Source organism: Macrobrachium nipponense, chromosome 21, assembly GCF_015104395.2.
Source record: "Macrobrachium nipponense isolate FS-2020 chromosome 21, ASM1510439v2, whole genome shotgun sequence".
In the NCBI taxonomy this organism is placed as follows: Eukaryota; Metazoa; Arthropoda; class Malacostraca; order Decapoda; family Palaemonidae; genus Macrobrachium; species Macrobrachium nipponense.
Window position 1 is genome coordinate 64864491 of NC_087212.1, and position 8671 is coordinate 64873161.

Below are 8671 nucleotides of genomic sequence, written 5' to 3' on the forward strand. Positions count from 1 at the left end.
TTTTATCCTCCAACCTCACCCCCCAACCCCCTCTAAGCTTCCAACAACCCCCACGCGCGCACACAACCACGTGGTAGTCTGACCTCAATCTCCTTCGTTTCTGCTTTATCATGATATTTCAGACCTATATGTATAATTTAGGTGGCTGATCATTATTATTATTATTATTATTATTATTATTATTATTTTATTATTATTGCAAGACTTCACACTTTTCTTTACCTAACTGGTACTCTTTGAGTTTGTAAGACGCTGGGTGTGTCCTAAAAACCGCTCCTATATCATCCAATTATGATAAACATTTCTGGGTACTAAATTCTGGAGTTCAACAGTCTGATCAGTGGCCAACACCGTTATATACCTTGTAAGATGCCTTAGAAATTTTTCCTTTCAATACCTTCAGGTCGGTCACTTCTAAATCGAGTTCCCCCCTACCTCCCCTCTGTTCCAGCCAACCACCACCTACATAGGCAACCGGCTTCTTTCCAAAGTTAGGTTCGTCATTCCTCAAGACGGAACGTCTCAGAAGGCATTTCCTTTCAGTGACCAAGTTTGCTTGCATAACGATGTTTTGATAAGAAGTAAGCTGAAGACGAAGTCACTGAATCTGTACTTCTGGCCACATCTGGCATCTCGCCTCAGGGCGCCAACAAAATTCACCACCCATAAAACTGCTTATCTCATGTGATAAATCAATAATCCCTCAAAAAACGAACATACTTTCATCACAAGGAGACACATAGTGACTTCATTCATTTCCGGGAACACTTGAGATATTCATTTTTACATTTACAGCCTGCACAATTTATTCATTTTTCTTCTTTCCTACTTTAACCCATTTTTATATGGGGTCGCCGTTGTGAATGAGTCGTCTCCATCGATTTCTGTCCTGTGCATCGTTCTCGTTAACACCTTTCCATAACATATCTTCCCTTACACAATCTTTCTTGGTCTTCCCTTCTTCCTTCTACCCAGCACTTCCATTTCCATTGTATGTCTTCCAACATGATGTTCTTCTCTTCGTAACAAGTGTCCATACCATCGAAGCCTTCATCATGTATTTTCTTTGATATTTCAACTACGTTTGTCGATCCTCTTATATACTCATTACAATTTACTCGTTAACCCTTGTTATATCAACCCATTGACTTCACATCATGACTATTGAAACTTGTATACCAGTGACCGGAAAACCAGTAGGTATCTTCTGTCTGTCTCTGTCCCTTTCCCCTAATCATGCCCGTATTTCCTCACATTTCCTCATTCATTTACCTCCCACCAGCAAGAGTTCCCTTTCCTCGCATCTCTCCAAACATTACACAAGCTGTCATCACCTGAGTGAATATTTACTCAGCTTCCAACAGCATTTCATGTTGCTTTTCTCTTTTTTTCTCTCTCTCTCTATCTCTCATCACTCTCTCTTCTACCGAGCTAATGTACTTCAAACTCAGTCTCGGCATTCACTGAGTCTCCGGTTAATTATAACCCCTCCTAAATACAAACACACAGACACTATATATATATATATATATATATATATATATATATATATTATATATATATATTATATTTATATATATATATATATATATATATATATATATTATATTGCTGAAGCAACTGGGAAAATTAAAAAAAGAAATGACAAGAGTGCCAAGTAATTTCGTGTATTTAACACATCTTCGGGGCACAAAGCACACTGTCTTTTCTTTTTTAAATTTTCCCAGTGGCTTCAGTTCATAAACAAAATTCGCGTGCTTACTTTGTGGTTTCTTATATATATATATATATATATATATATATATATATATATATATATATATATATATATATATATATATATGGGGAAAGACTATGCTCCTTCAGAGTTCATCCAAAGAAACCACTTCAAAAATATTTTGTCTAAAAAAAAAAGAAGAAAAAAAAAAAAAAAAACAAAAAAAAAAAAGGTCCAGATCGACGTAATCTAGTCTCCTCCACACCAAACTAGACAAGAGACCGTCGCAGCGAGCGTTAGTCACAGAAGGAAATACATCTTTCTGCACATCTGTGACAATATTAACGCCACAAATCACAAAGAATATCGAGCACTTTGAACGAACGCGGAAGTTGGGGAGAAAGACACCAAAGAAGGGTGGTATAAGGTTACTTCAGAATCGTTCACTCAAAGTGAAGGTTTGTCAAGCTGACGAATGAAAGGATACCGGGAGAAGAGGGAGATGAAGAGCCATTGCACAGATGAGAGGGAACCAAACTGAATGCCAAAAGAAAAAAGCTGCATAGAAGGGAAATGAGGATGGACGCAACACCCAAAAGAGGAAAATAATGCGAAAGCTCCGGTGGTTGGCTCAATTCCTTAATGGGCAATGAGCACGGCCTGCCCAAATTCTCTCTCTCTCTCTCTCTCTCTCTCTCATTATATGCAAATGTAAACACCACACATGCTGGCTACTTTATTTTACTTTCGGCATTGTGCAGCCGGCCATTTAACGACAAAGAAAGGAGTAGCCAGCGTGCTCATAGTATGTGCTGCTGGTTCCTTCCGGCATTAATCAAGTTAGTGCTTTTGGTGGAGAGGAAATGGGAAGGTGCCTTCTTTGGACGATTGGTATTGTGCATGTTAGTTAGAACTATTCAAGGAGGGATATTAAATCATTTAAAAGGCAAAGAAGGTCCTGCATTTTGATACTTTGAAATTATGGCAGAAGACAAATAACTCGCGTACAATATGGAGAAAGAATTAATGGCATACATGAATGACGTGTTTTCATGCCATGAGCGGGAGATTCTGACGTATGGTTTCACCCCCGTAGGGCAGGGGCGGTCTCGTCTATGGCCCCCTCCCCTCACCCTATTATTGACGGTATGCATCTCCAGAGTAATGAACACTCCCGTCTAGTTGTCTCTCATATCTATGGACGTTATATGTTAAAGAACGTAGATACAGAATTTATATATATATAATATATATATATATATATATATATATACTATACTATTATACATTGATACATACACATATATACACGTATACATATATATATATATATATATATATATATGTATGTGTGTGTGTTTCTATCTTTAACATGAAACGTCTAACATAAGATTAACAACCAGACAGGAGTGTTCATTCCTCTAAAAATGCATAACGTCAAAAAATGGAGGTGGGGGTAGGAGGGAGCCCTCGACGAGACTATCCTTACCCCGGGGGGTGAAACCATTCGTCCATACCAAACATGTGTCCTATCCTTACCCCGGGGGGTGAAACCATTCGTCCATACCAAACATGTGTCATGTTTGAGTACTAGGATCTCTTCAGTTCTTTCTCCACATTCTGCGAACGTTATTCTGTCTCCTCTCATAATTCCAAGGCACCTTCTGTACACTTTATATGATTAATAATACCCCACCTTGCAGTGTTCTCGCAAATCCCTGTTTTGCATAATATACATAACACCGAAGCTTTTCATCTAACGAAGATACCTTCCCGTTTCCTTTCCACCGAAAGCACTAACTTGACTAATGCCAATCGGAACCAATAGCCAATACTATACATTCTTTGGTGACACCTTTCCGGTTCCACAATCCTTGAAAAATGAAGATACGGACGTCCTGTTAATTTTTTTTCAAACGAAGCATTTTAAATCGGTTGCAGCCTTTTCAGCGAGTCAAGTTTTAAAAGGACTTTAGGCAGGGCCGAATTCTTAAAATAAAACTGTTCTATGTCAGGTCGTTGCTTTGACACCGACAAATTCCAGATGAGAGAGAATTCCCATCACCAGCCCCAACTGGTTATCTGCAGGCGCACCTGGTTACAATCTCTTTTTATTTCATTTTAGCATATTCACACGTGTTGTTCAATTGTGCATTTCACCCGATATAATATAAAAATAATGTCAACTTATAGGAATACGCTCTATTTAAACTTGAATGTATAGTGTACAAGCAGCAGATTTTGTGATCGTGGACAACTTCCTACGAACGAAAACTAAACTCTGCCCAACATATTTGGAAATCGATATTTACACAAAATCATCATTCAAACCCATCAAGCCTGTCATGCAATTTCTCCGAACGATGTTCCGGCCCAGAGAGAGTAAGATGGCGGTCAAAACGACGAAACAGCATCTTGAGCATCAATTTCAAAAGGCTGACCATGCAAAAATCCACATCTAATTAAGAGAACCTACACCTCTACTTGTGAGGGCAGATTACCATTATACTTACTGTTTATGGGAGCAATTTTGGTCCTTTCGTATCCTAAGCACAAACTCACCTGGAAAAGAAAAGCAAAATTTGTCATACAGGTGGAATGAGGTACTACTAATCTAACTCTTGAATAATACGAAAAGACATTGCAAGGGAAAACTGAAAAATGAACAGTGTCAACTTACCACTATACATACATACATATATTATATATATATATATATATATAATATGTGTAATAGTGTTGGCACAGTGTTGTTATTCCAAGGCAATAACTTAATAATACTTAAGAAAAAGGCACGAAACGGATTAATAAGAAAAGAAAGAGGGATAAGAGAATGAAAATAATCAATTTTTACGAAGGTATCGTTTTCTCGGACTCGACCCAAAACGATTAGGCGTTAGCCCAGGCAGGCATCTGGTCTGCATCTCCCAGGCATCTTCGAGAAATTGGAATCCAACCCATTACGCCTCATCTCCGATGATTAAGTGATTCTCTGGCACGCCCGACATTTGTGACACTTCAAGCGTCGGAGAATTAATGTAAGGTGGACCTTTTCAAGAGCCTTCTGTTTAATATAACCAAGGGAAATTCAAGGCTTCCTTGTTTCAAAGGTGGATCATGGGAAAATCTAAGCTCCACCCCTCCCAAATATAGGCCTCTAGTATCGACGAATCAAAAGCCATGAGTGTTGGTCATAAGACAGCCCAAAAGGGGTATCAACGAATGACCTATGAGGTTACCAAGGGATACGCCCCTAAGAAGCCAGGACATGAAGAAGGAGGCGTATACAAATTCAAAGCCTACGAATTACTGTAGAAGACCTGACAGGAAGGCGGTCTTGTATAATGTTGCAGCCACTAAGCACAAGAAGTCTTTCAGAAAATGCCACACCCAGTCAAAATCCCAAAATCCAAACCAAAGGCGGGGCTAAGGAGATTTTCAACTGAACAAAAAGGCGAGACAGAGAGAGAGCAGGCAGGGGGAGCAGAGAGGAGACAGAGAAGCCAAGAGAGAGAACAACCGGGAGCCTGAGGGGAGAGCTGCAGTGGCAATGGCCGTGACAGAGAAAGACAGAAGAATCCCAGAAGAAGAACAGGTGCAAAAGTGTGTGCGAAGCAATCAAAGACAGTGAAAGTGACAATCAATACTCAGTAAATTTCCCTCGTGCCTATAGACTCGTAATTGCAACAAGTGCCAATTAAGTTTTATCAGTCCAAAAGCCCAGTAACTCAGAAGGTGGAAAAACCTTGTAAGAACCCCTAACGAAGAATAAAACGTAATTTGTATGAATATATCAATTTCATTTCTCATCTAAAAGTAGAACCCTTCCTTTTAACGAATTCCAAGATTAAGAACATTGAGCAAGAGAAGAAGAATTTATATAAGCCTAATTCCCCAAAGTACAGCCTCCTCACGGCACACGTTACCTTAGATCTGTGCAAAGAAAGTAAGTACCGTCACAGATTAATTGGTGGCAGCGGTGGGATCCAACGACCCACGCCTCCTGAGAAACTTGTAAGACCCCTAACGAAGAATAAAACGTAATTTGTATGAATATATCAATTTCATTTCTCATCTAAAGTAGAACCCTTCCTTTTAACGAATTCCAGATTAAGAACATTGAGCAAGAGAGAAGAATTTATATAAGCCTAATTCCCCAAAAGTACAGCCTCCACGGCACACGTTACCTTAGATCTGTGCAAAGAAAGTAAGTACCGTCACATATATATATATATATATATATATATATATATATATATATATATATATACTATAGTTGCAGAATTACTTAATATAATTGGAACGGTGACCATAATTATGAAGGCTCTGCCTGGAGACAAAAAATAAATATATATGAAATGTTTTAGCTTTTTCCATGATAAAAAGAAAATCATCACGAAGTCCCCTTCCCACATAAATCGCAGCTGACTGTTGTACTATATACCGTACACACACACACATACACACATGACATATAATATAACTATGTATATATATATATATATATTTATATATAAATTAATAATAACAATAATAACAATAATAATAATAATAAACGCTTGCCCCATCAAGCACTACTGTTTATGGCCTGTGGGGAAACTTGGGCGAATCTGGATGGCCGCACAGTTGTTATTACCATCCCTATATTCCAAACCATTGTCCACCACACACAATGTGGCCTCTGGAGCGAAAACCTGGACAAGAACTATGTAGACCGTTAGTTGTTGGGGGTTCTCGATATCCAGTCTCCATTTAGGAGGAACCACCCCCTTGACCAGCAAAATAAATCAGAACAACTAAGGAGTGGCCTTCCTTCCTTCCTGCAGCATGTACCAGGACATATTTGGAAGTCTATTCTGCCCTCCAATAACGTCCGTAACCAACCCGACCACCCACCCCAAAAACACACACACACACACTACGCACAGATAAGGTCGTAAAGGCAAGTCACACTCCTCTAACCCCCAATCTGAAGGATTATCCCGATACCCAGTTTAACTCAATGAACATTCCATTTAATGAAAATGAATTCCGGTCGCTATCCTATCACCGTTTATAGTCCCTTGATCACTTCGAAGTTGGCAGAGTTCGAACCTGAACGTTAAACAAACACGTTCTCATACTCGTTTTTTCAGTGGGTATATAATTCTATTTCGCTTTTGCACTTGCCTTAGTATTACATTATTTACGGCCGAAAATACCTTAAGAGGTTAAACGGATACTGTCACTTTATATCGCCCGTAGACATAAACTTTTGCATATGTAGTGGCCTTTTACCCTAGCTAAGAAAAAGTCTATACACACATTATATATAATATATATATATATATATCATATATATATTATATATATGTATGTGTGTGTATATATATATATGTATGTATGTGTGTATATATATATACATATATAATATATATATATATATATATATATATATATATATATATATATATATACACGTCTTCATATCAATTTAATATGTACAAAAAAAAAAAAAAAAAAAAAAAAAAAAAAAGGGCGGAATTCACTCTCGGTGGCTTCTATTCAGGATCATTGAAAACGTTACACAGCTGAAGTGTTCAATAGAAGCCAAGAGTCTCGGTCTGCAAAATTCTATTTGCTCAATCCCTAACCATTGCTGCATTGGCACGCGGGCCCTCACTACTGTTTTTGTCAAGAGTTACCGCATGACGACTGTTCCTTCTTTTAGAATCCACCGAATGACTTCCTGTGAGGGATTTCCAGCTCGATTTTAGGCGGTGAATCAACTGCCATGATAAAGCATGACGTTATAGTACCGAGAATGTAGTTTTCTTAAAGCAGTTTAAAAATATACAAATGTACTTTTTAACACTGGCTGATGTACTTCATTTCATAACTGGCAATAACATGAGAGCTTCTCTTCCTCATCCCGATTACCTTCTGCACGTTCCTTCCTCTGAAACCACAGAGATTAGATAAACTATCGTAGCCTTACTATGCTTACGAACATTTCACATACCACATCGGTTACAGCGACGGGGATAAGCCTAGAGAACTTTCACTTGAGAGCAATAAAAACTCGCTGGGGGCACCAGCACCATTTGAATGTCTTTCTATGAAATGCCTCCACTCCTTACGAATGAGCAAAAACCGGTTTGCCTCGAGAAAGCGCCCCCACCACCTACGAGGGCACAGGGTCTCTGGGTCCTGATAGCGCCCAAACGTTGGAAACGGACTTCCTCGCCGAAAACGGGTATCGGATGGGACCTCCAAAAGGGGCAGCTTCCGATTTGCAAGTTTTAGGGAAAAGTTTGCTAGACAATCTTCACATAGAAGCCTTTAATATAATCAAATAAAACCACACAATTATACACACACACAAGTTCTCTCTCTCTCTCTCTCTCTCTCTCTCTCGGTTCATTGCTTTCAATATTAATATTGCCAAATACCGGCTGTAGAGGTCAACCATCCGTCCTCTGAGAGTTAGCCAGTAAGGACAGACGTCGTCTAATTCACAGAATTTCCTCTCAATGACACTTTTTCCACCCGCCTAATTTCCTCCATTCTTTCTACGTGACCAACCCATCTGAAAGCGCGCTGATCCATCCTTACTATATGCTATATATGCTGAAGATTTTGATCACTATGTATTTCCACATGCCTCGCTCCTTTTCAACTACTCGTCTACACAAACAATTCATCTTTGCAGCTTCAATCTGTTTCTTTCAAATGTCAATGAACGAGACTTCGAGCAACACTCCATACTTATCGACCTTGGCTTCCACGGTCATTCATAAAATCTTCCGATGAACCGACTTCTCTCCTCTCTTCTTTCATCACCATCCATTACTTTGACTCTTTCCGTTATACCTACCCTTGCGTTTAAAACAGCTACCACAGTCAAGACTTTCATCTTCACCAAACCCACTCGCGTACAGAATCACTCTCCATGAGCATTCACTTTCACTTTCA

At 39.0% G+C, this 8671-nt stretch overlaps 1 protein-coding gene across 3 annotated transcripts in view; it reads right to left on the minus strand.

Moving 5' to 3' along the window:
* LOC135198091 (beta-1,4-mannosyltransferase egh-like) overlaps positions 1-8671 on the minus strand; it is a 127726-nt gene that overhangs the window by 90267 nt on the left and 28788 nt on the right. Inside the window, exon 1 of one of the 3 annotated variants that reach the window (XM_064225528.1) lies at positions 4231-4268. The exons of the other annotated variants lie outside the window; for them this stretch is intronic. The gene's annotated coding sequence lies outside the window, so the exon portion shown is untranslated. Of the gene's footprint in view, positions 1-4230; positions 4269-8671 lie in introns of those variants that run through there. 3 annotated transcript variants of the gene reach the window in all.